Source organism: Somniosus microcephalus, unplaced genomic scaffold, assembly GCF_052327205.1.
Source record: "Somniosus microcephalus isolate GS21.2 unplaced genomic scaffold, FLI_Smic_1.0 unresolved_chr1, whole genome shotgun sequence".
Taxonomy (NCBI): Eukaryota; Metazoa; Chordata; class Chondrichthyes; order Squaliformes; family Somniosidae; genus Somniosus; species Somniosus microcephalus.
The window spans coordinates 22774878-22799669 of NW_028225179.1; the positions used below are offsets into that span (position 1 = coordinate 22774878).

Sequence of the window (24792 nt, forward strand, 5' to 3'; positions counted from 1 at the left end):
TGGTGCCCCCGTCTTGCTGGTAAGACGTTAAACCGGGCCCTCCGATCCCATGAGAGTATGGCGAAAAGAACGAGGATTTCTCGCCCATTATTTAGCTCTCAACCAAAGACACTAAAACAGAAAATCTCTTCATTAAGGTTGATAAATATTTTTGAAATTACATTGCCTCCTAAAGGAGAAATTTATGTTTCTGCTCCCTAAACATTTGCCTCTGGTCCCGCTAATCTTTCATTCGGTGACAATCTCAGCAGAAGAAAGGAGGAGTTCGACAATCTCCGAATCACGATCACTGCTCCACATTCATTCAAGATGTTGAAGAATTGCAGTGGTCTCTTTTAATTTTAACAAGATATGAGTAATGCATGGGGCCCAGACCAGGAGCACCAGGGCGATTCTGACGAAATTGCATTTGAAAGTTTATTTTCGGCAATTTTCAGTTAAAAGCTCGGAAAGCGGACCAGTATCAAACGTAATAACGACGAGGATGGGATCCGCATTCTCGATTAACAGTCCATCGCCTCAACCTCTCGGCCACCTCGTCTCAACCATGCACTGCTCTCAGCCATTCCATTTCCTGGTTTTTGCATCTAAGCAGAAATACCCTGAAAGAAAGTCCACTTCACCTCTTATCCTGCCCATGCACACGGATCTACAATGTTGAAAATGTACAATCAGCATAATGTAAGCAAAAGGCCTTCCGCTGCTTCAGTTGAGGGACTGTCAAAAATGGTCGGTTTGAAGCCAGATTCAGAACAGAAAAAGTGTCGCCGAGTTAATTGAACGACCGCGGCAGGACTCGAACCTGCAATCGTCTGATAACTGAAATACCTCGCAACCGAAGTCAGACGCCTTATCCATTAGGCCACGCGGCCACTGATGCGGCTGTACCTCTTTTTATGGGGAGAATTGTGATCAGATTCAATTAAAATGCTCGCCAAAAAGAAACGGATTGAGGAAAAGATAAACATATTTTAACTGAATGAACAGGACTTCTGCGAGCTGGGTTTGCACCAGCGCAGGGAATCGCAATGCAACTTGAAACATAACATCGGCGGCTCGTTGGTCTAAGGGTATGATTCTCGCTTCGGGAATTTCTGTGGCTTAAAATGCGAGAGGTCCCGGTTCAAATCCCGAACGAGCCCCGACACATTTAGTTAAACTCAACACCTCAGTGATGAAAGCTGAAATCGCTCTACGTTAAAAAAAACGGAATGATCCGGGACTGTGAGCTCTGCCATTTTAAACAGACACAGAATGATCCGTGACTGTGAGCACTCCCGGTGTAAACAGACCCAGAGTGATTAACAACTGACCACGACCCATTCCATTAAAGACAGGCCTGATTTTCAATGCTTATGAAATCGATGGCAACATAAATCGGACTGTTTCTATAATAGGCGGCCGATTACAGTGCCCGCTCTTCTGCTGGACGACAAATTAAAGGTTTACTCCATTATAATTTTTCCATTTATCTCCGTCATTTCTCTCCAGCCAAATGAACTGAGTGTTGGTGTCAGCCGTGGCTCAGCGGCAGCAAAGTCAAGCAGCACTCCAGAGACTTGAGCACATAATCCAGGCTGACACTCCAGTGCAGTACTGAGGTAGTGCTGCACTGTTGGTGCCCCCGTCTTGCTGGTAAGACGTTAAACCGGGCCCTCCGATCCCATGAGAGTATGCCGAAAAGAACGAGGATTTCTCGCCCATTATTTAGCTCTCAACCAAAGACACTAAAACAGAAAATCTCTTCATTAAGGTTGATAAATATTTTTGAAATTACATTGCCTCCTAAAGGAGAAATTTATGTTTCTGCTCCCTAAACATTTGCCTCTGGTCCCGCTAATCTTTCATTCGGTGACAATCTCAGCAGAAGAAAGGAGGAGTTCGACAATCTCCGAATCACGATCACTGCTCCACATTCATTCAAGATGTTGAAGAATTGCAGTGGTCTCTTTTAATTTTAACAAGATATGAGTAATGCATGGGGCACAGACCAGGAGCACCAGGGCGATTCTGACGAAATTGCATTTGAAAGTTTATTTTAGGCAATTTTCAGTTAAAAGCTCGGAAAGGGGACCAGTATCAAACGTAATAACGACGAGGATGGGATCCGCATTCTCGATTAACAGTCCATCGCCTCAACCTCTCGGCCACCTCGTCTCAACCATGCACTGCTCTCAGCCATTCCATTTCCTGGTTTTTGCATCTAAGCAGAAATACCCTGAAAGAAAGTCCACTTCACCTCTTATCCTGCCCATGCACACAGATCTACAATGTTGAAAATGTACAATCAGCATAGTGTAAGCAAAAGGCCTTCCGCTGCTTCAGTTGAGGGACTGTCAAAAATGGTCGGTTTGAAGCCAGATTCAGAACAGAAAAAGTGTCGTCGAGTTAATTGAACGACCGCGGCAGGACTCGAACCTGCAATCGTCTGATAACTGAAATACCTCGCAAGCCGAAGTCAGACGCCTTATCCATTAGGCCACGCGGCCACTGATGCGACTGTACCTCTTTTTATGGGGAGAATTGTGATCAGATTCAATTAAAATGCTCGCCAAAAAGAAACGGATTGAGGAAAAGATAAACATACTTTAACTGAATGAACAGGACTTCTGCGAGCTGGGTTTGCACCAGCGCAGGGAATCGCAATGCAACTTGAAACATAACATCGGCGGCTCGTTGGTCTAGGGGTATGATTCTCGCTTCGGGAATTTCTGTGGCTTAAAATGCGAGAGGTCCCGGGTTCAAATCCCGGACGAGCCCCGACACATTTAGTTAAACTCAACACCTCAGTGATGAAAGCTGAAATCGCTCTACGTTAAAAAAAACGGAATGATCCGGGACTGTGAGCTCTGCCATTTTAAACAGACACAGAATGATCCGGGACTGTGAGCACTCCCGGTGTAAACAGACCCAGAGTGATTAACAACTGACCACGACCCATTCCATTAAAGACAGGCCTGATTTTCAATGATTATGAAATCGATGGCAACATAAATCGGACTGTTTCTATAATAGGCGGCCGATTACAATGCCCGCTCTTCTGCTGGACGACAAATTGAAGGTTTACTCCATTATAATTTTTCCATTTATCTCCGTCATTTCTCTCCAGCCAAATGAACTGAGTGTAGATGTCAGCCGTGGCTCAGCGGCAGCAAAGTCAAGCAGCACTCCAGAGACTTGAGCACATAATCCAGGCTGACACTCCAGTGCAGTACTGAGGTAGTGCTGCACTGTTGGTGCCCCCGTCTTGCTGGTAAGACGTTAAACCGGGCCCTCCGATCCCATGAGAGTATGCCGAAAAGAACGAGGATTTCTCGCCCATTATTTAGCTCTCAACCAAAGACACTAAAACAGAAAATCTCTTCATTAAGGTTGATAAATATTTTTGAAATTACATTGCCTCCTAAAGGAGAAATTTATGTTTCTGCTCCCTAAACATTTGCCTCTGGTCCCGCTAATCTTTCATTCGGTGACAATCTCAGCAGAAGAAAGGAGGAGTTCGACAATTTCCGAATCACGATCACTGCTCCACATTCATTCAAGATGTTGAAGAATTGCAGTGGTCTCTTTTAATTTTAAGAAGATATGAGTAATGCATGGGGCACAGACCAGGAACACCAGGGCGATTCTGACGAAATTGCATTTGAAAGTTTATTTTCGGCAATTTTCAGTTAAAAGCTCGGAAAGGGGACCAGTATCAAACGTAATAACGACGAGGATGGGATCCGCATTCTCGATTAACAGTCCATCGCCTCAACCTCTCGGCCACCTCGTCTCAACCATGCACTGCTCTCAGCCATTCCATTTCCTGGTTTTTGCATCTAAGCAGAAATACCCTGAAAGAAAGTCCACTTCACCTCTTATCCTGCCCATGCACACAGATCTACAATGTTGAAAATGTACAATCAGCATAATGTAAGCAAAAGGCCTTCCGCTGCTTCAGTTGAGGGACTGTCAAAAATGGTCGGTTTGAAGCCAGATTCAGAACAGAAAAATTGTCGCCGAGTTAATTGAACGACCGCGGCAGGACTCGAACCTGCAATCGTCTGATAACTGAAATACCTCACAACCGCAGTCAGACGCCTTATCCATTAGGCCACGCGTCCACTGATGCGGCTGTACCTCTTTTTATGGGGACAATTGTGATCAGATTCAATTAAAATGCTCGCCAAAAAGAAACGGATTGAGGAAAAGATAAACATATTTTAACTGAATGAACAGGACTTCTGCGAGCTGGGTTTGCACCAGCGCAGGGAATCGCAATGCAACTTGAAACATAACATCGGCGGCTCGTTGGTCTAGGGGTATGATTCTCGCTTCGGGAATTTCTGTGGCTTAAAATGCGAGAGATCCCGGACGAGCCCCGACACATTTAGTTAAACTCAACACCTCAGTGATGAAAGCTGAAATCGCTCTACGTTAAAAAAAACGGAATGATCCGGGACTGTGAGCTCTGCCATTTTAAACAGACACAGAATGATCCGGGACTGTGAGCACTCCCGGTGTAAACAGACCCAGAGTGATTAACAACTGACCACGACCCATTCCATTAAAGACAGGCCTGATTTTCAATGCTTATGAAATCGATGGCAACATAAATCGGACTGTTTCTAAAATAGGCGGCCGATTACAATGCCCGCTCTTCTGCTGGACGACAAATTGAAGGTTTACTCCATTATAATTTTTCCATTTATCTCCGTCATTTCTCTCCAGCCAAATGAACTGAGTGTAGGTGTCAGCCGTGGCTCAGCGGCAGCAAAGTCAAGCAGCACTCCAGAGACTTGAGCACATAATCCAGGCTGACACTCCAGTGCAGTACTGAGGTAGTGCTGCACTGTTGGTGCCCCCGTCTTGCTGGTAAGACGTTAAACCGGGCCCTCTGATCCCATGAGAGTATGCCGAAAAGAACGAGGATTTCTCGCCCATTATTTAGCTCTCAACCAAAGACACTAAAACAGAAAATCTCTTCATTAAGGTTGATAAATATTTTTGAAATTACATTGCCTCCTAAAGGAGAAATTTATGTTTCTGCTCCCTAAACATTTGCCTCTGGTCCCGCTAATCTTTCATTCGGTGACAATCTCAGCAGAAGAAAGGAGGAGTTCGACAATCTCCGAATCACGATCACTGCTCCACATTCATTCAAGATGTTGAAGAATTGCAGTGGTCTCTTTTAATTTTAACAAGATATGAGTAATGCATGGGGCACAGACCAGGAGCACCAGGGCGATTCTGACGAAATTGCATTTGAAAGTTTATTTTAGGGAATTTTCAGTTAAAAGCTCGGAAAGGGGACCAGTATCAAACGTAATAACGATGAGGATGGGATCCGCATTCTCGATTAACAGTCCATCGCCTCAACCTCTCGGCCACCTCGTCTCAACCATGCACTGCTCTCAGCCATTCCATTTCCTGGTTTTTGCATCTAAGCAGAAATACCCTGAAAGAAAGTCCACTTCACCTCTTATCCTGCCCATGCACACAGATCTACAATGTTGAAAATGTACAATCAGCATAATGTAAGCAAAAGGCCTTCCGCTGCTTCAGTTGAGGGACTGTCAAAAATGGTCGGTTTGAAGCCAGATTCAGAACAGAAAAAGTGTCGCCGAGTTAATTGAACGACCGCGGCAAGGCTCGAACCTGCAATCGTCTGATAACTGAAATACCTCGCAACCAAAGTCAGACGCCTTATCCATTACGCCACGCGGCCACTGATGCGGTTGTACCTCTTTTTATGGGGAGAATTGTGATCAGATTCAATTAAAATGCTCGCCAAAAAGAAACGGATTGAGGAAAAGATAAACATATTTTAACTGAATGAACAGGACTTCTGCGAGCTGGGTTTGCACCAGCGCAGGGAATCGCAATGCAACTTGAAACATAACATCGGCGGCTCGTTGGTCTAGGGGTATGATTCTCGCTTAGGGAATTTCTGTGGCTTATAAATGCGACCGAGACTCCAGGATGGTATGTTGCCTCCCTGGTGCAAGGGTCAAGGATGTCTCGGCGCGGGTGCAGAACATTCTGGAGGGGGAGGGGGAACAGCCAGTTGTCGTGATACATGTTGGTACCAACGACGTAGCTAAAAAAAGGGAAGAGGTCCTACAAGTAGAATTTAGGGAGTTAGGAGCCAAGCTAAAAAGTAGGACCTCGAAGGTAGTAATCTCTGGATTACTACCAGTGCCACGTGCTAGTAAGAGTACAGAGAACAGGATAGTTAGGCTAAATACGTGGCTTGAGCAGTGGTGTAAGAGGGAGGGTTTTATATTTTTGAGGCATTGGAACCAGTTTTGTGGTAGGTGTGACCTATACAAAAGGGACGGTCTACACCTGTGCAGAGATGGAACTGATGTTCTCGGGGTAATTTTTGATAAAGCAGTTCGGGAGCATTTAAACTAGTATGGCAGGGGGCTAGAAACCTATGTAGTGAAATAGAGGAAAGTGAAAGGCAGACAGAAATAAATGGTAAAAGGGTGAGGAACAAAAAACAAAGGGCCAAACTAATTCATAAAAAATGTGAGCATAAAAAAAGCCTGAGGGTTTTATACCTTAATGCGAGAAGCATCAGGAACAAGGTAGATGAATTAGCTGTGGAAATAGAGGTTAATAATTATGATCTAATTGGGATTACGGAAACATGGTTGCAGGGTGAGCAGGGCTGGGAGCTTAACATACAGGGGTATTCAGTATTTAGGAAGGATCGACAAAAAAGAAAGGGAGGAGGGGTAGCATTGCTAGTAAAAGAGGGGATAAATGCAATTGAAAAGAAGGATATTAACTCAGTTAATACAGAATCTATATGGGTGGAGCTAAGAAATAGCGAGGGGCGAAAAACATTAATAGGAGTGGTATATAGGCCTCCAAATAGTAAAATAGAGGTTAGGGAGGGCATCACGAGGGAAATTAGAGAAGCGTGCAATAAGAGCACAGCTGTCATCATAGGTGACTTTAACTTACATATAGATTGGACTAGCCTAATCAGTAAAAATAATGAGGAGGAGGAATTCCTTGAGTGTTTAAGGGATGGTTATCTGGATCAATATGTCGAGGAACCAACTCGGGAACAGGCTATATTGGACTGGGTACTGTGCAATGAGAAGGGACTAATCAGTAATCTTGTTGTACGGGGACCCTTGGGTCAGAGCGATCATAACATGATCGATTTCTCACTCGAAATGGAGAGCGAAGAAATTGACTCAGAGACTAAGGTCCTGAATTTAAACAAGGGGAATTATGATGCCATGAGACGGGAACTGAGTAGGTCTGATTGGACAACGTTCCTGGGAGGACTGGAGGTAGATAAACAATGGCAAACATTTAAAGATAGAATGACAAAATTGCAAAAATTGTTTATACCAATCTGGCATAAAAGGAAATCTAAAAGGGTGACTCAACCGTGGATAACAGGGGAAATTAGAGACAGCATAAAATCCAAAGATAGGGCGTATAAAATAGCCAAAAAAAGCGCCAGAGCGGAAGATTGGGAACAGTTTAAGATAGAGCAAAGGAGGGCAAAGGGCATGATCAAGAGGGGCAAAATAGCTTACGAAAACAAGCTGGCGGAAAATATAAAAACTAACTCCAAAAGCTTTTATAAATATATCAAAAGGAAAAGACTGGTGAAAACCAAAGTTGGTCCATTGCAGTCAGATACGGGGGAATATATAATGGGAAATAAGGAAATGGCAGATCAACTAAATGCATACTTTGGGTCAGTCTTTACGAAGGAAGACACAAAAAACCTCCCTGGGATATCGGGAAAAATAGGGACATTGGCAAAGGAGGAACTGACGCAAATCAATATCTCTAAGGATATGGTGTTAAGGAAGCTAAAGGGATTGAAGGTGGACAAATCCCCAGGGCCTGATAACATGCATCCTAGGGTACTGAAGGAGGTGGCCCTAGAGATAGCGGATGCACTAAGGATGATTTTTCAGAATTCATTAGACTCGGGAACAGTGCCGATGGATTGGAGGGTAGCTAACGTTACCCCACTATTCAAAAAGGGGGGTAGGGAAAAAGCAGGTAATTACAGACCTGTAAGCCTTACATCAGTTGTGGGCAAAATGCTGGAGTCCATCATTAAGGATGAAATAGCGGAGCACTTAGCAAATGGGGACAGGATAGGACAGAGTCAACATGGATTTACAAAGGGTAAATCGTGCTTGACTAATCTATTGGAATTTTTTGAGGGAGTAACTGGTAGAATAGATGGGGGAGAGCCAGTAGATGTGGTGTACCTGGACTTCCAAAAGGCCTTCGATAAGGTCCCACATAAAAGATTAGCATGGAAAATTGAGGCTCATGGGATAAAGGGGAAAGTTTTGGCGTGGATAGGGAACTGGCTGTCAGATAGAAAACAGAGAGTTGGAATAAACGGCTCATTTTCTGAATGGCAGGCAGTAACAAGTGGGGTACCACAGGGATCTGTCCTGGGCCCCCAGCTGTTCACAATTTACATTAATGACCTGGATCAGGGAGTCGGATGCAGCATTTCCAAATTTGCAGACGACACTAAACTAGGAGGGGGGGGTGGGCTCAGAGGAAGAGACCAGGAAGCTCCAGAGCGATTTGGACAGACTGGGCGATTGGGCGGATAAATGGCAGATGCACTATAATGTGGACAAGTGCGAAGTTATCCACCTTGGGTGCAGGAACGGGAGGGCAAATTATTATTTAAATGGCAATAGATTGGGAGAGGGGGAAGTACAGAGAGACCTGGGTGTTCTTGTACACCAGTCACTGAAGGCGAGCATGCAGGTGCAACAGGCGGTCAAGAAGGCAAACGGTATGCTGGCCTTCATAGCAAAAGGGTTAGAATACAGGAACAGGGATACCTTGCTGCAGCTGTACAGGGCACTGGTGAGACCACACCTCGAGTACTGTGTACAGTTTTGGTCGCCTCATCTGAGGAAGGATGTTCTTGCCATGGAGGGGGTGCAGCGGCGATTCACCAGGCTGATACCAGGAATGGCGGGAATGACCTATGAGGAGAGACTATGTAGTTTAGGGATGTACACACTGGAGTTTAGAAGATTGAGAGGGGATCTCATGGAAGTGTATAAAATTCTGACAGGTCTAGACAGACTGGATGCAGAAGGAATGTTTCCCTTGGCGGGTGAGAACAGAACTAGAGGACATAATTTAAGGATAAGGGCTAAACCATTTAGGACAGAGATGAGGGGGAATTTCTTCACTCAGAGAGTGGTGAACCTGTGGAACTCATTGCCACAGAGGGCAGTGTACGCCAGCTCATTAAATATATTTAAGAGGGAATTAGATATATTTCTACGGGCAAAAGGGGTTAAGGGTTACGGAGAGAAGGCGGGGACGGGATACTGAATTAAAGGATCAGCCATGATCTCATCGAATGGCGGAGCAGGCACGAAGGGCCGAATGGCCTACTCCTGCTCCTATCTTCTATGTATCTATGAGAGGTCCCGGGTTCAAATCCCGGACGAGCCCCGACACATTTAGTTAAACTCAACACCTCAGTGATGAAAGCTGAAATCGCTCTACGTTAAACAAAACGGAATGATCCGGGACTGTGAGCTCTGCCATTTTAAACAGACACAGAATGATCCGGGACTGTGAGCACTCCCGGTGTAAACAGACCCAGAGTGATTAACAACTGACCACGACCCATTCCATTAAAGACAGGCCTGATTTTCAATGCTTATGAAATCGATGGCAACATAAATCGGACTGTTTCTATAATAGGCGGCCGATTACAATGCCCGCTCTTCTGCTGGACGACAAATTGAAGGTTTACTCCATTATAATTTTTCCATTTATCTCCGTCATTTCTCTCCAGCCAAATGAACTGAGTGTAGGTGTCAGCCGTGGCTCAGCGGCAGCAAAGTCAAGCAGCACTCCAGAGACTTGAGCACATAATCCAGGCTGACACTCCAGTGCAGTACTGAGGTAGTGCTGCACTGTTGGTGCCCCCGTCTTGCTGGTAAGACGTTAAACCGGGCCCTCCGATCCCATGAGAGTATGCCGAAAAGAACGAGGATTTCTCGCCCATTATTTAGCTCTCAACCAAAGACACTAAAACAGAAAATCTCTTCATTAAGGTTGATAAATATTTTTGAAATTACATTGCCTCCTAAAGGAGAAATTTATGTTTCTGCTCCCTAAACATTTGCCTCTGGTCCCGCTAATCTTTCATTCGGTGACAATCTCAGCAGAAGAAAGGAGGAGTTCGACAATCTCCGAATCACGATCACTGCTCCACATTCATTCAAGATGTTGAAGAATTGCAGTGGTCTCTTTTAATTTTAACAAGATATGAGTAATGCATGGGGCACAGACCAGGAGCACCAGGGCGATTCTGACGAAATTGCATTTGAAAGTTTATTTTAGGCAATTTTCAGTTAAAAGCTCGGAAAGGGGACCAGTATCAAACGTAATAACGACGAGGATGGGATCCGCATTCTCGATTAACAGTCCATCGCCTCAACCTCTCGGCCACCTCGTCTCAACCATGCACTGCTCTCAGCCATTCCATTTCCTGGTTTTTGCATCTAAGCAGAAATACCCTGAAAGAAAGTCCACTTCACCTCTTATCCTGCCCATGCACACAGATCTACAATGTTGAAAATGTACAATCAGCATAATGTAAGCAAAAGGCCTTCCGCTGCTTCAGTTGAGGGACTGTCAAAAATGGTCGGTTTGAAGCCAGATTCAGAACAGAAAAAGTGTCGCCGAGTTAATTGAACGACCGCGGCAAGGCTCGAACCTGCAATCGTCTGATAACTGAAATACCTCGCAAGCGAAGTCAGACGCCTTATCCATTAGGCCACGCGGCCACTGATGCGGCTGTACCTCTTTTTATGGGGAGAATTGTGATCAGATTCAATTAAAATGCTCGCCAAAAAGAAACGGATTGAGGAAAAGATAAACATATTTTAACTGAATGAACAGGACTTCTGCGAGCTGGGTTTGCACCAGCGCAGGGAATCGCAATGCAACTTGAAACATAACATCGGCGGCTCGTTGGTCTAGGGGTATGATTCTCGCTTCGGGAATTTCTGTGGCTTAAAATGCGAGAGGTCCCGGGTTCAAATCCCGGACGAGCCCCGACAGATTTAGTTAAACTCAACACCTCAGTGATGAAAGCTGAAATCGCTCTACGTTAAAAAAAACGGAATGATCCGGGACTGTGAGCTCTGCCATTTTAAACAGACACAGAATGATCCGGGACTGTGAGCACTCCCGGTGTAAACAGACCCAGAGTGATTAACAACTGACCACGACCCATTCCATTAAAGACAGGCCTGATTTTCAATGCTTATGAAATCGATGGCAACATAAATCGGACTGTTTCTATAATAGGCGGCCGATTACAATGCCCGCTCTTCTGCTGGACGACAAATTGAAGGTTTACTCCATTATAATTTTTCCATTTATCTCCGTCATTTCTCTCCAGCCAAATGAACTGAGTGTAGATGTCAGCCGTGGCTCAGCGGCAGCAAAGTCAAGCAGCACTCCAGAGACTTGAGCACATAATCCAGGCTGACACTCCAGTGCAGTACTGAGGTAGTGCTGCACTGTTGGTGCCCCCGTCTTGCTGGTAAGACGTTAAACCGGGCCCTCCGATCCCATGAGAGTATGCCGAAAAGACGAGGATTTCTCGCCCATTATTTAGCTCTCAACCAAAGACACTAAAACAGAAAATCTCTTCATTAAGGTTGATAAATATTTTTGAAATTACATTGCCTCCTAAAGGAGAAATTTATGTTTCTGCTCCCTAAACATTTGCCTCTGGTCCCGCTAATCTTTCATTCGGTGACAATCTCAGCAGAAGAAAGGAGGAGTTCGACAATCTCCGAATCACGATCACTGCTCCACATTCATTCAAGATGTTGAAGAATAGCAGTGGTCTCTTTTAATTTTAACAAGATATGAGTAATGCATGGGGCACAGACCAGGAGCACCAGGGCGATTCTGACGAAATTGCATTTGAAAGTTTATTTTAGGCAATTTTCAGTTAAAAGCTCGGAAAGGGGACCAGTATCAAACGTAATAACGACGAGGTTGGGATCCGCATTCTCGATTAACAGTCCATCGCCTCAACCTCTCGGCCACCTCGTCTCAACCATGCACTGCTCTCAGCCATTCCATTTCCTGGTTTTTGCATCTAAGCAGAAATACCCTGAAAGAAAGTCCACTTCACCTCTTATCCTGCCCATGCACACAGATCAAAAATGTTGAAAATGTACAATCAGCATAATGTAAGCAAAAGGCCTTCCGCTGCTTCAGTTGAGGGACTGTCAAAAATGGTCGGTTTGAAGCCAGATTCAGAACAGAAAAAGTGTCGCCGAGTTAATTGAACGACCGCGGCAAGGCTCGAACCTGCAATCGTCTGATAACTGAAATACCTCGCAACCGAAGTCAGACGCCTTATCCATTACGCCACGCGGCCACTGATGCGGTTGTACCTCTTTTTATGGGGAGAATTGTGATCAGATTCAATTAAAATGCTCGCCAAAAAGAAACGGATTGAGGAAAAGATAAACATATTTTAACTGAATGAACAGGACTTCTGCGAGCTGGGTTTGCACCAGCGCAGGGAATCGCAATGCAACTTGAAACATAACATCGGCGGCTCGTTGGTCTAGGGGTATGATTCTCGCTTAGGGAATTTCTGTGGCTTATAAATGCGAGAGGTCCCGGGTTCAAATCCCGGACGAGCCCCGACACATTTAGTTAAACTCAACACCTCAGTGATGAAAGCTGAAATCGCTCTACGTTAAACAAAACGGAATGATCCGGGACTGTGAGCTCTGCCATTTTAAACAGACACAGAATGATCCGGGACTGTGAGCACTCCCGGTGTAAACAGACCCAGAGTGATTAACAACTGACCACGACCCATTCCATTAAAGACAGGCCTGATTTTCAATGCTTATGAAATCGATGGCAACATAAATCGGACTGTTTCTAAAATAGGCGGCCGATTACAATGCCCGCTCTTCTGCTGGACGACAAATTGAAGGTTTACTCCATTATAATTTTTCCATTTATCTCCGTCATTTCTCTCCAGCCAAATGAACTGAGTGTAGGTGTCAGCCGTGGCTCAGCTGCAGCAAAGTCAAGCAGCACTCCAGAGACTTGAGCACATAATCCAGGCTGACACTCCAGTGCAGTACTGAGGTAGTGCTGCACTGTTGGTGCCCCCGTCTTGCTGGTAAGACGTTAAACCGGGCCCTCCGATCCCATGAGAGTATGCCGAAAAGAACGAGGATTTCTCGCCCATTATTTAGCTCTCAACCAAAGACACTAAAACAGAAAATCTCTTCATTAAGGTTGATAAATATTTTTGAAATTACATTGCCTCCTAAAGGAGAAATTTATGTTTCTGCTCCCTAAACATTTGCCTCTGGTCCCGCTAATCTTTCATTCGGTGACAATCTCAGCAGAAGAAAGGAGGAGTTCGACAATCTCCGAATCACGATCACTGCTCCACATTCATTCAAGATGTTGAAGAATTGCAGTGGTCTCTTTTAATTTTAACAGGATATGAGTAATGCATGGGGCACAGACCAGGAGCACCAGGGCGATTCTGACGAAATTGCATTTGAAAGTTTATTTTAGGCAATTTTCAGTTAAATGCTCGGAAAGGGGACCAGTATCAAACGTAATAACGACGAGGATGGGATCCGCATTCTCGATTAACAGTCCATCGCCTCAACCTCTCGGCCACCTCGTCTCAACCATGCACTGCTCTCAGCCATTCCATTTCCTGGTTTTTGCATCTAAGCAGAAATACCCTGAAAGAAAGTCCACTTCACCTCTTATCCTGCCCATGCACACAGATCTACAATGTTGAAAATGTACAATCAGCATAATGTAAGCAAAAGGCCTTCCGCTGCTTCAGTTGAGGGACTGTCAAAAATGGTCGGTTTGAAGCCAGATTCAGAACAGAAAAAGTGTCGCCGAGTTAATTGAACGACCGCGGCAGGACTCGAACCTGCAATCGTCTGATAACTGAAATACCTCGCAACCGAAGTCAGACGCCTTATCCATTAGGCCACGCGGCCACTGATGCGGTTGTACCTCTTTTTATGGGGACAATTGTGATCAGATTCAATTAAAATGCTCGCCAAAAAGAAACGGATTGAGGAAAAGATAAACATATTTTAACTGAATGAACAGGACTTCTGCGAGCTGGGTTTGCACCAGCGCAGGGAATCGCAATGCAACTTGAAACATAACATCGGCGGCTCGTTGGTCTAGGGGTATGATTCTCGCTTCGGGAATTTCTGTGGCTTAAAATGCGAGAGGTCCCGGGTTCAAATCCCGGACGAGCCCTGCCACATTTAGTTAAACTCAACACCTCAGTGATGAAAGCTGAAATCGCTCTACGTTAAAAAAAACGGAATGATCCGGGACTGTGAGCTCTGCGATTTTAAACAGACACAGAATGATCCGGGACTGTGAGCACTCCCGGTGTAAACAGACCCAGAGTGATTAACAACTGACCACGACCCATTCCATTAAAGACAGGCCTGATTTTCAATGCTTATGAAATCGATGGCAACATAAATCGGACTGTTTCTATAATAGGCGGCCGATTACAATGCCCGCTCTTCTGCTGGACGACAAATTGAAGGTTTACTCCATTATAATTTTTCCATTTATCTCCGTCATTTCTCTCCAGCCAAATGAACTGAGTGTAGATGTCAGCCGTGGCTCAGCGGCAGCAAAGTCAAGCAGCACTCCAGAGACTTGAGCACATAATCCAGGCTGACACTCCAGTGCAGTACTGAGGTAGTGCTGCACTGTTGGTGCCCCCGTCTTGCTGGTAAGACGTTAAACCGGGCCCTCCGATCCCATGAGAGTATGCCGAAAAGACGAGGATTTCTCGCCCATTATTTAGCTCTCAACCAAAGACACTAAAACAGAAAATCTCTTCATTAAGGTTGATAAATATTTTTGAAATTACATTGCCTCCTAAAGGAGAAATTTATGTTTCTGCTCCCTAAACATTTGCCTCTGGTCCCGCTAATCTTTCATTCGGTGACAATCTCAGCAGAAGAAAGGAGGAGTTCGACAATCTCCGAATCACGATCACTGCTCCACATTCATTCAAGATGTTGAAGAATAGCAGTGGTCTCTTTTAATTTTAACAAGATATGAGTAATGCATGGGGCACAGACCAGGAGCACCAGGGCGATTCTGACGAAATTGCATTTGAAAGTTTATTTTAGGCAATTTTCAGTGAATAGCTCGGAAAGGGGACCAGTATCAAACGTAATAACGACGAGGTTGGGATCCGCATTCTCGATTAACAGTCCATCGCCTCAACCTCTCGGCCACCTCGTCTCAACCATGCACTGCTCTCAGCCATTCCATTTCCTGGTTTTTGCATCTAAGCAGAAATACCCTGAAAGAAAGTCCACTTCACCTCTTATCCTGCCCATGCACACAGATCAAAAATGTTGAAAATGTACAATCAGCATAATGTAAGCAAAAGGCCTTCCGCTGCTTCAGTTGAGGGACTGTCAAAAATGGTCGGTTTGAAGCCAGATTCAGAACAGAAAAAGTGTCGCCGAGTTAATTGAACGACCGCGGCAAGGCTCGAACCTGCAATCGTCTGATAACTGAAATACCTCGCAACCGAAGTCAGACGCCTTATCCATTACGCCACGCGGCCACTGATGCGGTTGTACCTCTTTTTATGGGGAGAATTGTGATCAGATTCAATTAAAATGCTCGCCAAAAAGAAACGGATTGAGGAAAAGATAAACATATTTTAACTGAATGAACAGGACTTCTGCGAGCTGGGTTTGCACCAGCGCAGGGAATCGCAATGCAACTTGAAACATAACATCGGCGGCTCGTTGGTCTAGGGGTATGATTCTCGCTTAGGGAATTTCTGTGGCTTATAAATGCGAGAGGTCCCGGGTTCAAATCCCGGACGAGCCCCGACACATTTAGTTAAACTCAACACCTCAGTGATGAAAGCTGAAATCGCTCTACGTTAAACAAAACGGAATGATCCGGGACTGTGAGCTCTGCCATTTTAAACAGACACAGAATGATCCGGGACTGTGAGCACTCCCGGTGTAAACAGACCCAGAGTGATTAACAACTGACCACGACCCATTCCATTAAAGACAGGCCTGATTTTCAATGCTTATGAAATCGATGGCAACATAAATCGGACTGTTTCTAAAATAGGCGGCCGATTACAATGCCCGCTCTTCTGCTGGACGACAAATTGAAGGTTTACTCCATTATAATTTTTCCATTTATCTCCGTCATTTCTCTCCAGCCAAATGAACTGAGTGTAGATGTCAGCCGTGGCTCAGCGGCAGCAAAGTCAAGCAGCACTCCAGAGACTTGAGCACATAATCCAGGCTGACACTCCAGTGCAGTACTGAGGTAGTGCTGCACTGTTGGTGCCCCCGTCTTGCTGGTAAGACGTTAAACCGGGCCCTCCGATCCCATGAGAGTATGCCGAAAAGACGAGGATTTCTCGCCCATTATTTAGCTCTCAACCAAAGACACTAAAACAGAAAATCTCTTCATTAAGGTTGATAAATATTTTTGAAATTACATTGCCTCCTAAAGGAGAAATTTATGTTTCTGCTCCCTAAACATTTGCCTCTGGTCCCGCTAATCTTTCATTCGGTGACAATCTCAGCAGAAGAAAGGAGGAGTTCGACAATCTCCGAATCACGATCACTGCTCCACATTCATTCAAGATGTTGAAGAATTGCAGTGGTCTCTTTTAATTTTAACAAGATATGAGTAATGCATGGGGCACAGACCAGGAGCACCAGGGCGATTCTGACGAAATTGCATTTGAAAGTTTATTTTAGGCAATTTTCAGTTAAAAGCTCGGAAAGGGGACCAGTATCAAACGTAATAACGACGAGGATGGGATCCGCATTCTCGATTAACAGTCCATCGCCTCAACCTCTCGGCCACCTCGTCTCAACCATGCACTGCTCTCAGCCATTCCATTTCCTGGTTTTTGCATCTAAGCAGAAATACCCTGAAAGAAAGTCCACTTCACCTCTTATCCTGCCCATGCACACAGATCTACAATGTTGAAAATGTACAATCAGCATAATGTAAGCAAAAGGCCTTCCGCTGCTTCAGTTGAGGGACTGTCAAAAATGGTCGGTTTGAAGCCAGATTCAGAACAGAAAAAGTGTCGCCGAGTTAATTGAACGACCGCGGCAGGACTCGAACCTGCAATCGTCTGATAACTGAAATACCTCGCCTTATCCATTAGGCCACGCGGCCACTGATGCGGCTGTACCTCTTTTTATGGGGAGAATTGTGATCAGATTCAATTAAAATGCTCGCCAAAAAGAAACGGATTGAGGAAAAGATAAACATATTTTAACTGAATGAACAGGACTTCTGCGAGCTGGGTTTGCACCAGCGCAGGGAATCGCAATGCAACTTGAAACATAACATCGGCGGCTCGTTGGTCTAGGGGTATGATTCTCGCTTCGGGAATTTCTGTGGCTTAAAATGCGAGAGATCCCGGACGAGCCCCGACACATTTAGTTAAACTCAACACCTCAGTGATGAAAGCTGAAATCGCTCTACGTTAAAAAAAACGGAATGATCCGGGACTGTGAGCTCTGCCATTTTAAACAGACACAGAATGATCCGGGACTGTGAGCACTCCCGGTGTAAACAGACCCAGAGTGATTAACAACTGACCACGACCCATTCCATTAAAGACAGGCCTGATTTTCAATGCTTATGAAATCGATGGCAACATAAATCGGACTGTTTCTAAAATAGGCGGCCGATTACAATGCCCGCTCTTCTGCTGGACGACAAATTGAAGGTTTACTCCATTATAATTTTTCCATTTATCTCCGTCATTTCTCTCCAGCCAAATGAACTGAGTGTAGATGTCAGCCGTGGCTCAGCGGCAGCAAAGTCAAGCAGCACTCCAGAGACTTGAGCACATAATCCAGGCTGACACTCCAGTGCAGTACTGAGGTAGTGCTGCACTGTTGGTGCCCCCGTCTTGCTGGTAAGACGTTAAACCGGGCCCTCCGATCCCATGAGAGTATGCCGAAAAGAACGAGGATTTCTCGCCCATTATTTAGCTCTCAACCAAAGACACTAAAACAGAAAATCTCTTCATTAAGGTTGATAAATATTTTTGAAGTTACATTGCCTCCTAAAGGAGAAATTTATGTTTCTGCTCCCTAAACATTTGCCTCTCGTCCCGCTAATCTTTCATTCGGTGACAATCTCAGCAGAAGAAAGGAGGAGTTCGACAATCTCCGAATCACGATCACTGCTCCACATTCATTCAAGATGTTGAAGAATTGCAGTGGTCTCTTTTAATTTTAACAAGATATGAGTAATGCATGGGGCACAGACCAGGAGCACCAGGGCGATTCTGACGAAATTGCATTTGAAAGTTTATTTTAGGCAATTTTCAGTTAAAAGCTCGGAAAGGGGACCAGTATCAAACGTAATAACGACGAGGATGGGATCCGCATTCTCGATTAACAGTCCATCGCCTCAACCTCTCGGCCACCTCGTCTCAACCATGCACTGCTCTCAGCCATTCCATTTCCTGGTTTTTGCATCTAAGCAGAAATACCCTGAAAGAAAGTCCACTTCACCTCTTATCCTGCCCATGCACACAGATCTACAATGTTGAAAATGTACAATCAGCATAATGTAAGCAAAAGGCCTTCCGCTGCTTCAGTTGAGGGACTGTCAAAAATGGTCGGTTTGAAGCCAGATTCAGAACAGAAAAAGTGTCGCCGAGTTAATTGAACGACCGCGGCAAGGCTCGAACCTGCAATCGTCTGATAACTGAAATACCTCGCAACCGAAGTCAGACGCCTTATCCATTAGGCCACGCGGCCACTGATGCGGCTGTACCTCTTTTTATGGGGAGAATTGTGATCAGATTCAATTAAAATGCTGGCCAAAAAGAAACGGATTGAGGAAAAGATAAACATATTTTAACTGAATGAACAGGACTTCTGCGAGCTGGGTTTGCACCAGCGCAGGGAATCGCAATGCAACTTGAAACATAACATCGGCGGCTCGTTGGTCCAGGGGTATGATTCTCGCTGCGGGAATTTCTGTGGCTTAAAATGCGAGAGGTCCCGGGTTCAAATCCCGAACGAGCCCCGACACATTTAGTTAAACTCAACACCTCAGTGATGAAAGCTGAAATCGCTCTACGTTAAAAAAAACGGAATGATCCGGGACTGTGAGCTCTGCCATTTTAAACAGACACAGAATGATCCGGGACTGTGAGCACTCCCGGTGTAAACAGACCCAGAGTGATTAACAACTGACCACGACCCATTCCATTAAAGACAGGCCTGATTTTCAATGCTTATGAAATCGATGGCAACATAAATCGGACTGTTTCTATAATAGGCGGCCGATTACAATGCCCGCTCTTCTGCTGGACGACAAATTGAAGGTTTACTCCATTATAATTTTTCCATTTATCTCCGTCATTTCTCTCCAGCCAAATGAACTGAGTGTAGATGTCAGCCGTGGCTCAGCGGCAGCCAAGTCAAGCAGCACTCCAGAGACTTGAGCACATAATCCAGGCTGACACTCCAGTGCAGTACTGAGGTAGTGCTGCACTGTTGGTGCCCCCGTGTTGCTGGTAAGACGTTCAACCGGGCCCTCCGATCCCATGAGAGTATGCCGAAAAGAACGAGGATTTCTCGCCCATTATTGAGCTCTCAACCAAAGACACTAAAACAGAAAATCTCTTCATTAAGGTTGATAAATATTTTTGAAATTACATTGCCTCCTAAAGGAGAAATTTATGTTTCTGCTCCCTAAACATTTGCCTCTGGTCCCGCTAATCTTTCATTCGGTGACAATCTCAGCAGAAGAAAGGAGGAGTTCGACAATCTCCGAATCACGATCACTGCTCCACATTCATTCAAGATGTTGAAGAATTGCAGTGGTCTCTTTTAATTTTAACAAGATATGAGTAATGCATGGGGCACAGACCAGGAGCACCAGGGCGATTCTGACGAAATTGCATTTGAAAGTTTATTTTAGGCAATTTTCAGTTAAAAGCTCGGAAAGGGGACCAGTATCAAACGTAATAACGACGAGGATGGGATCCGCATTCTCGATTAACAGTCCATCGCCTCAACCTCTCGGCCACCTCGTCTCAACCATGCACTGTTCTCAGCCATTCCATTTCCTGGTTTTTGCATCTAAGCAGAAATACCCTGAAAGAAAGTCCACTTCACCTCTTATCCTGCCCATGCACACAGATCAAAAATGTTGAAAATGTACAATCAGCATAATGTAAGCAAAAGGCCTTCCGCTGCTTCAGTTGAGGGACTGTCAAAAATGGTCGGTTTGAAGCCAGATTCAGAACAGAAAAAGTGTCGCCGAGTTAATTGAACGACCGCGGCAAGGCTCGAACTTGCAATCGTCTGATAACTGAAATACCTCGCAACCGAAGTCAGACGCCTTATCCATTAGGCCACGCGGCCACTGATGCGGCTGTACCTTTTTATATGGGGAGAATTGTGATCATATTCAATTAAAATGCTCGCCAAAAAGAAACGGATTGAGGAAAAGATAAACATATTTTAACTGAATGAACAGGACTTCTGCGAGCTGGGTTTGCACCAGCGCAGGGAATCGCAATGCAACTTGAAACATAACATCGGCGGCTCGTTGGTCTAGGGGTATGATTCTCGCTTCGGGAATTTCTGTGGCTTAAAATGCGAGAGGTCCCGGGTTCAAATCCCGGACGAGCCCCGACACATTTAGTTAAACTTCAACACCTCAGTGATGAAAGCTGAAATAGCTCTACGTTAAAAAAAACGGAATGATCCGGGACTGTGAGCTCTGCCATTTTAAACAGACACAGAATGATCCGGGACTGTGAGCACTCCCGGTGTAAACAGACCCAGAGTGATTAACAACTGACCACGACCCATTCCATTAAAGACAGGCCTGATTTTCAATGCTTATGAAATCGATGGCAACATAAATCGGACTGTTTCTATAATAGGCGGCCGATTACAATGCCCGCATCTTCTGCTGGACGACAAATTGAAGGTTTACTCCATTATAATTTTTCCATTTATCTCCGTCATTTCTCTCCAGCCAAATGAACTGAGTGTAGGTGTCAGCCGTGGCTCAGCGGCAGCAAAGTCAAGCAGCACTCCAGAGACTTGAGCACATAATCCAGGCTGACACTCCAGTGCAGTACTGAGGTAGTGCTGCACTGTTGGTGCCCCCGTCTTGCTGGTAAGTCGTTAATCCGGGCCCTCCGATCCCATGAGAGTATGCCGAAAAGAACGAGGATTTCTCGCCCATTATTTAGCTCTCAACCAAAGACACTAAAACAGAAAATCTCTTCATTAAGGTTGATAAATATTTTTGAAATTACATTGCCTCCTAAAGGAGAAATTTATGTTTCTGCTCCCTAAACATTTGCCTCTGGTCCCGCTAATCTTTCATTCGGTGACAATCTCAGCAGAAGAAAGGAGGAGTTCGACAATCTCCGAATCACGATCACTGCTCCACATTCATTCAAGATGTTGAAGAATTGCAGTGGTCTCTTTTAATTTTAACAAGATATGAGTAATGCATGGGGCACAGACCAGGAGCACCAGGGCGATTCTGACGAAATTGCATTTGAAAGTTTATTTTAGGCAATTTTCAGTTAAAAGCTCGGAAAGGGGACCAGTATCAAACGTAATAACGACGAGGATGGGATCCGCATTCTCGATTAACAGTCCATCGCCTCAACCTCTCGGCCACCTCGTCTCAACCATGCACTGCTCTCAGCCATTCCATTTCCTGGTTTTTGCATCTAAGCAGAAATACCCTGAAAGAAAGTCCACTTCACCTCTTATCCTGCCCATGCACACAGATCTACAATGTTGAAAATGTACAATCAGCATAATGTAAGCAAAAGGCCTTCCGCTGCTTCAGTTGAGGGACTGTCAAAAATGGTCGGTTTGAAGCCAGATTCAGAACAGAAAAAGTGTCGCCGAGTTAATTGAACGACCGCTGCAAAGCTCGAACCTGCAATCGTCTGATAACTGAAATACCTCGCAACCGAAGTCAGACGCCTTATCCATTAGGCCACGCGGCCACTAATGCGGCTGTACCTCTTTATATGGGGAGAATTGTGATCATATTCAATTAAAATGCTCGCCAAAAAGAAACGGATTGAGGAAAAGATAAACATATTTTAACTGAATGAACAGGACTTCTGCGAGCTGGGTTTGCACCAGCGCAGGGAATCGCAATGCAACTTGAAACATAACATCGGCGGCTCGTTGGTCTAGGGGTATGATTCTCGCTTCGGGAATTTCTGTGGCTTAAAATGCGAGAGGTCCCGGGTTCAAATCCCGGACGAGCCCCGACACATTTAGTTAAACTTCAACACCTCAGTGATGAAAGCTGAAATAGCTCTACGTTAAAAAAAACGGAATGATCCGGGACTGTGAGCTCTGCCATTTTAAACAGACACAGAATGAGCCGGGACTGTGAGCACTCCCGGTGTAAACAGACCCAGAGTGATTAACAACTGACCACGACCCATTCCATTAAAGACAGGCCTGATTTTCAATGCTTATGAAATCGATGGCAACATAAATCGGACTGTTTCTATAATAGGCGGCCGATTACAATGCCCGCTCTTCTGCTGGACGACAAATTGAAGGTTTACTCCATTATAATTTTTCCATTTATCTCCGTCATTTCTCTCCAGCCAAATGAACTGAGTGCAGGTGTCAGCCGTGGCTCAGCGGCAGCAAAGTCAAGCAGCACTCCAGAGACTTGAGCACATAATCCAGGCTGACACTCCAGTGCAGTACTGAGGTAGTGCTGCACTGTTGGTGCCCCCGTCTTGCTGGTAAGACGTTAATCCGGGCCCTCCGATCCCATGAGAGTATGCCGAAAAGAACGAGGATTTCTCGCCCATTATTTAGCTCTCAACCAAAGACACTAAAACAGAAAATCTCTTCATTAAGGTTGATAAATATTTTTGAAATTACCTTGCCTCCTAAAGGAGAAATTTATGTTTCTGCTCCCTAAACATTTGCCTCTGGTCCCGCTAATCTTTCATTCGGTGACAATCTCAGCAGAAGAAAGGAGGAGTTCGACAATCTCCGAATCACGATCACTGCTCCACATTCATTCAAGATGTTGAAGAATTGCAGTGGTCTCTTTTAATTTTAACAAGATATGAGTAATGCATGGGGCACAGACCAGGAGCACCAGGGCGATTCTGACGAAATTGCATTTGAAAGTTTATTTTAGGCAATTTTCAGTTAAAAGCTCGGAAAGGGGACCAGTATCAAACGTAATAACGACGAGGATGGGATCCGCATTCTCGATTAACAGTCCATCGCCTCAACCTCTCGGCCACCTCGTCTCAAGCATGCACTGCTCTCAGCCATTCCATTTCCTGGTTTTTGCATCTAAGCAGAAATACCCTGAAAGAAAGTCCACTTCACCTCTTATCCTGCCCATGCACACAGATCTACAATGTTGAAAATGTACAATCAGCATAATGTAAGCAAAAGGCCTTCCGCTGCTTCAGTTGAGGGACTGTCAAAAATGGTCGGTTTGAAGCCAGATTCAGAACAGAAAAAGTGTCGCCGAGTTAATTGAACGACCGCGGCAGGACTCGAACCTGCAATCGTCTGATAATTGAAATACCTCGCAACCGAAGTCAGACGCCTTATCCATTAGGCCACGCGGCCACTGATGCGGCTATACCTCTTTTTATGGGGAGAATTGTGATCAGGTTCAATTAAAATGCTCGCCAAAAAGAAACGGATTGAGGAAAAGATAAACATATTTTCACTGAATGAACAGGACTTCTGCGAGCTGGGTTTGCACCAGCGCAGGGAATCGCAATGCAACTTGAAACATAACATCGGCGGCTCGTTGGTCTAGGGGTATGATTCTCGCTTAGGGAATTTCTGTGGCTTAAAATGCGAGAGGTCCCGGGTTCAAATCCCGGACGGGCCCCGACGCATTTAGTTAAACTCAACACCTCAGTGATGAAAGCTGAAATCGCTCTACGTTAAAAAAAACGGAATGATCCGGGACTGTGAGCTCTGCCATTTTAAACAGACACAGAATGATCCGGGACTGTGAGCACTCCCGGTGTAAACAGACCCAGAGTGATTAACAACTGACCACGACCCATTCCATTAAAGACAGGCCTGATTTTCAATGCTTAAGAAAGCGATGCCAACATAAATCGGACTGTTTCTATAATAGGCGGCCGATTACAATGCCCGCTCTTCTGTTGGACGACAAATTGAAGGTTTCCTCCAAGATTGAGAGGGGACCTCATAGAAGTGTATAAAATTCTGACAGGTCTAGACAGACTGGATGCAGAAGGAATGTTTCCCTTGGCGGGTGAGAACAGAACTAGAGGACATAATTTAAGGATAAGGGCTAAACCATTTAGGACAGAGATGAGGGGGAATTTCTTCACTCAGAGAGTGGTGAACCTGTGGAACTCATTGCCACAGAGGGCAGTGTACGCCAGCTCATTAAATATATTTAAGAGGGAATTAGATATATTTCTACGGGCAAAAGGGGTTAAGGGTTACGGAGAGAAGGCGGGGACGGGATACTGAATTAAAGGATCAGCCATGATCTCATCGAATGGCGGAGCAGGCACGAAGGGCCGAATGGCCTACTCCTGCTCCTATCTTCTATGTATCTATGTATTATAGTTTCCCAGAGTGATGAACAACTGACCACGACCCATTCCATTATAGACAGGCCTGATTTTCAATGCTTATGAAATCGATGGCA

General features: G+C 45.0%; 13 non-coding genes across 13 annotated transcripts; 8 read left to right on the forward strand and 5 right to left on the reverse strand.

Moving 5' to 3' along the window:
• Nucleotides 1-781: 781 nt before the first annotated feature.
• Nucleotides 782-872, reverse strand: trnar-ucg (transfer RNA arginine (anticodon UCG)). The gene is given in 2 exon segments: nt 782-817; nt 836-872. It is a non-coding gene; the product is annotated as a tRNA-Arg (tRNA).
• A 1525-nt stretch (nt 873-2397) lies between these two features.
• trnar-ucg (transfer RNA arginine (anticodon UCG)) lies at nt 2398-2489 on the reverse strand. Its single transcript is given in 2 exon segments — nt 2398-2433; nt 2453-2489. It is a non-coding gene; the product is annotated as a tRNA-Arg (tRNA).
• A 181-nt stretch (nt 2490-2670) lies between these two features.
• Nucleotides 2671-2760, forward strand: trnap-cgg (transfer RNA proline (anticodon CGG)). Its single transcript is given in 2 exon segments — nt 2671-2706; nt 2725-2760. It is a non-coding gene; the product is annotated as a tRNA-Pro (tRNA).
• A 1255-nt stretch (nt 2761-4015) lies between these two features.
• Nucleotides 4016-4106, reverse strand: trnar-gcg (transfer RNA arginine (anticodon GCG)). The gene is given in 2 exon segments: nt 4016-4051; nt 4070-4106. It is a non-coding gene; the product is annotated as a tRNA-Arg (tRNA).
• A 6886-nt stretch (nt 4107-10992) lies between these two features.
• Nucleotides 10993-11082, forward strand: trnap-cgg (transfer RNA proline (anticodon CGG)). The gene is given in 2 exon segments: nt 10993-11028; nt 11047-11082. It is a non-coding gene; the product is annotated as a tRNA-Pro (tRNA).
• A 1526-nt stretch (nt 11083-12608) lies between these two features.
• trnap-agg (transfer RNA proline (anticodon AGG)) lies at nt 12609-12699 on the forward strand. The gene is given in 2 exon segments: nt 12609-12644; nt 12664-12699. It is a non-coding gene; the product is annotated as a tRNA-Pro (tRNA).
• Nucleotides 12700-13954: 1255 nt separating this feature from the next.
• trnar-ucg (transfer RNA arginine (anticodon UCG)) lies at nt 13955-14045 on the reverse strand. Its single transcript is given in 2 exon segments — nt 13955-13990; nt 14009-14045. It is a non-coding gene; the product is annotated as a tRNA-Arg (tRNA).
• Nucleotides 14046-14226: 181 nt separating this feature from the next.
• On the forward strand, nt 14227-14316 carry trnap-cgg (transfer RNA proline (anticodon CGG)). Its single transcript is given in 2 exon segments — nt 14227-14262; nt 14281-14316. It is a non-coding gene; the product is annotated as a tRNA-Pro (tRNA).
• Nucleotides 14317-15842: 1526 nt separating this feature from the next.
• trnap-agg (transfer RNA proline (anticodon AGG)) lies at nt 15843-15933 on the forward strand. The gene is given in 2 exon segments: nt 15843-15878; nt 15898-15933. It is a non-coding gene; the product is annotated as a tRNA-Pro (tRNA).
• A 4731-nt stretch (nt 15934-20664) lies between these two features.
• Nucleotides 20665-20754, forward strand: trnap-cgg (transfer RNA proline (anticodon CGG)). The gene is given in 2 exon segments: nt 20665-20700; nt 20719-20754. It is a non-coding gene; the product is annotated as a tRNA-Pro (tRNA).
• A 1529-nt stretch (nt 20755-22283) lies between these two features.
• trnap-cgg (transfer RNA proline (anticodon CGG)) lies at nt 22284-22373 on the forward strand. Its single transcript is given in 2 exon segments — nt 22284-22319; nt 22338-22373. It is a non-coding gene; the product is annotated as a tRNA-Pro (tRNA).
• A 1256-nt stretch (nt 22374-23629) lies between these two features.
• On the reverse strand, nt 23630-23720 carry trnar-ucg (transfer RNA arginine (anticodon UCG)). The gene is given in 2 exon segments: nt 23630-23665; nt 23684-23720. It is a non-coding gene; the product is annotated as a tRNA-Arg (tRNA).
• A 181-nt stretch (nt 23721-23901) lies between these two features.
• On the forward strand, nt 23902-23991 carry trnap-agg (transfer RNA proline (anticodon AGG)). Its single transcript is given in 2 exon segments — nt 23902-23937; nt 23956-23991. It is a non-coding gene; the product is annotated as a tRNA-Pro (tRNA).
• Nucleotides 23992-24792: the final 801 nt, after the last annotated feature.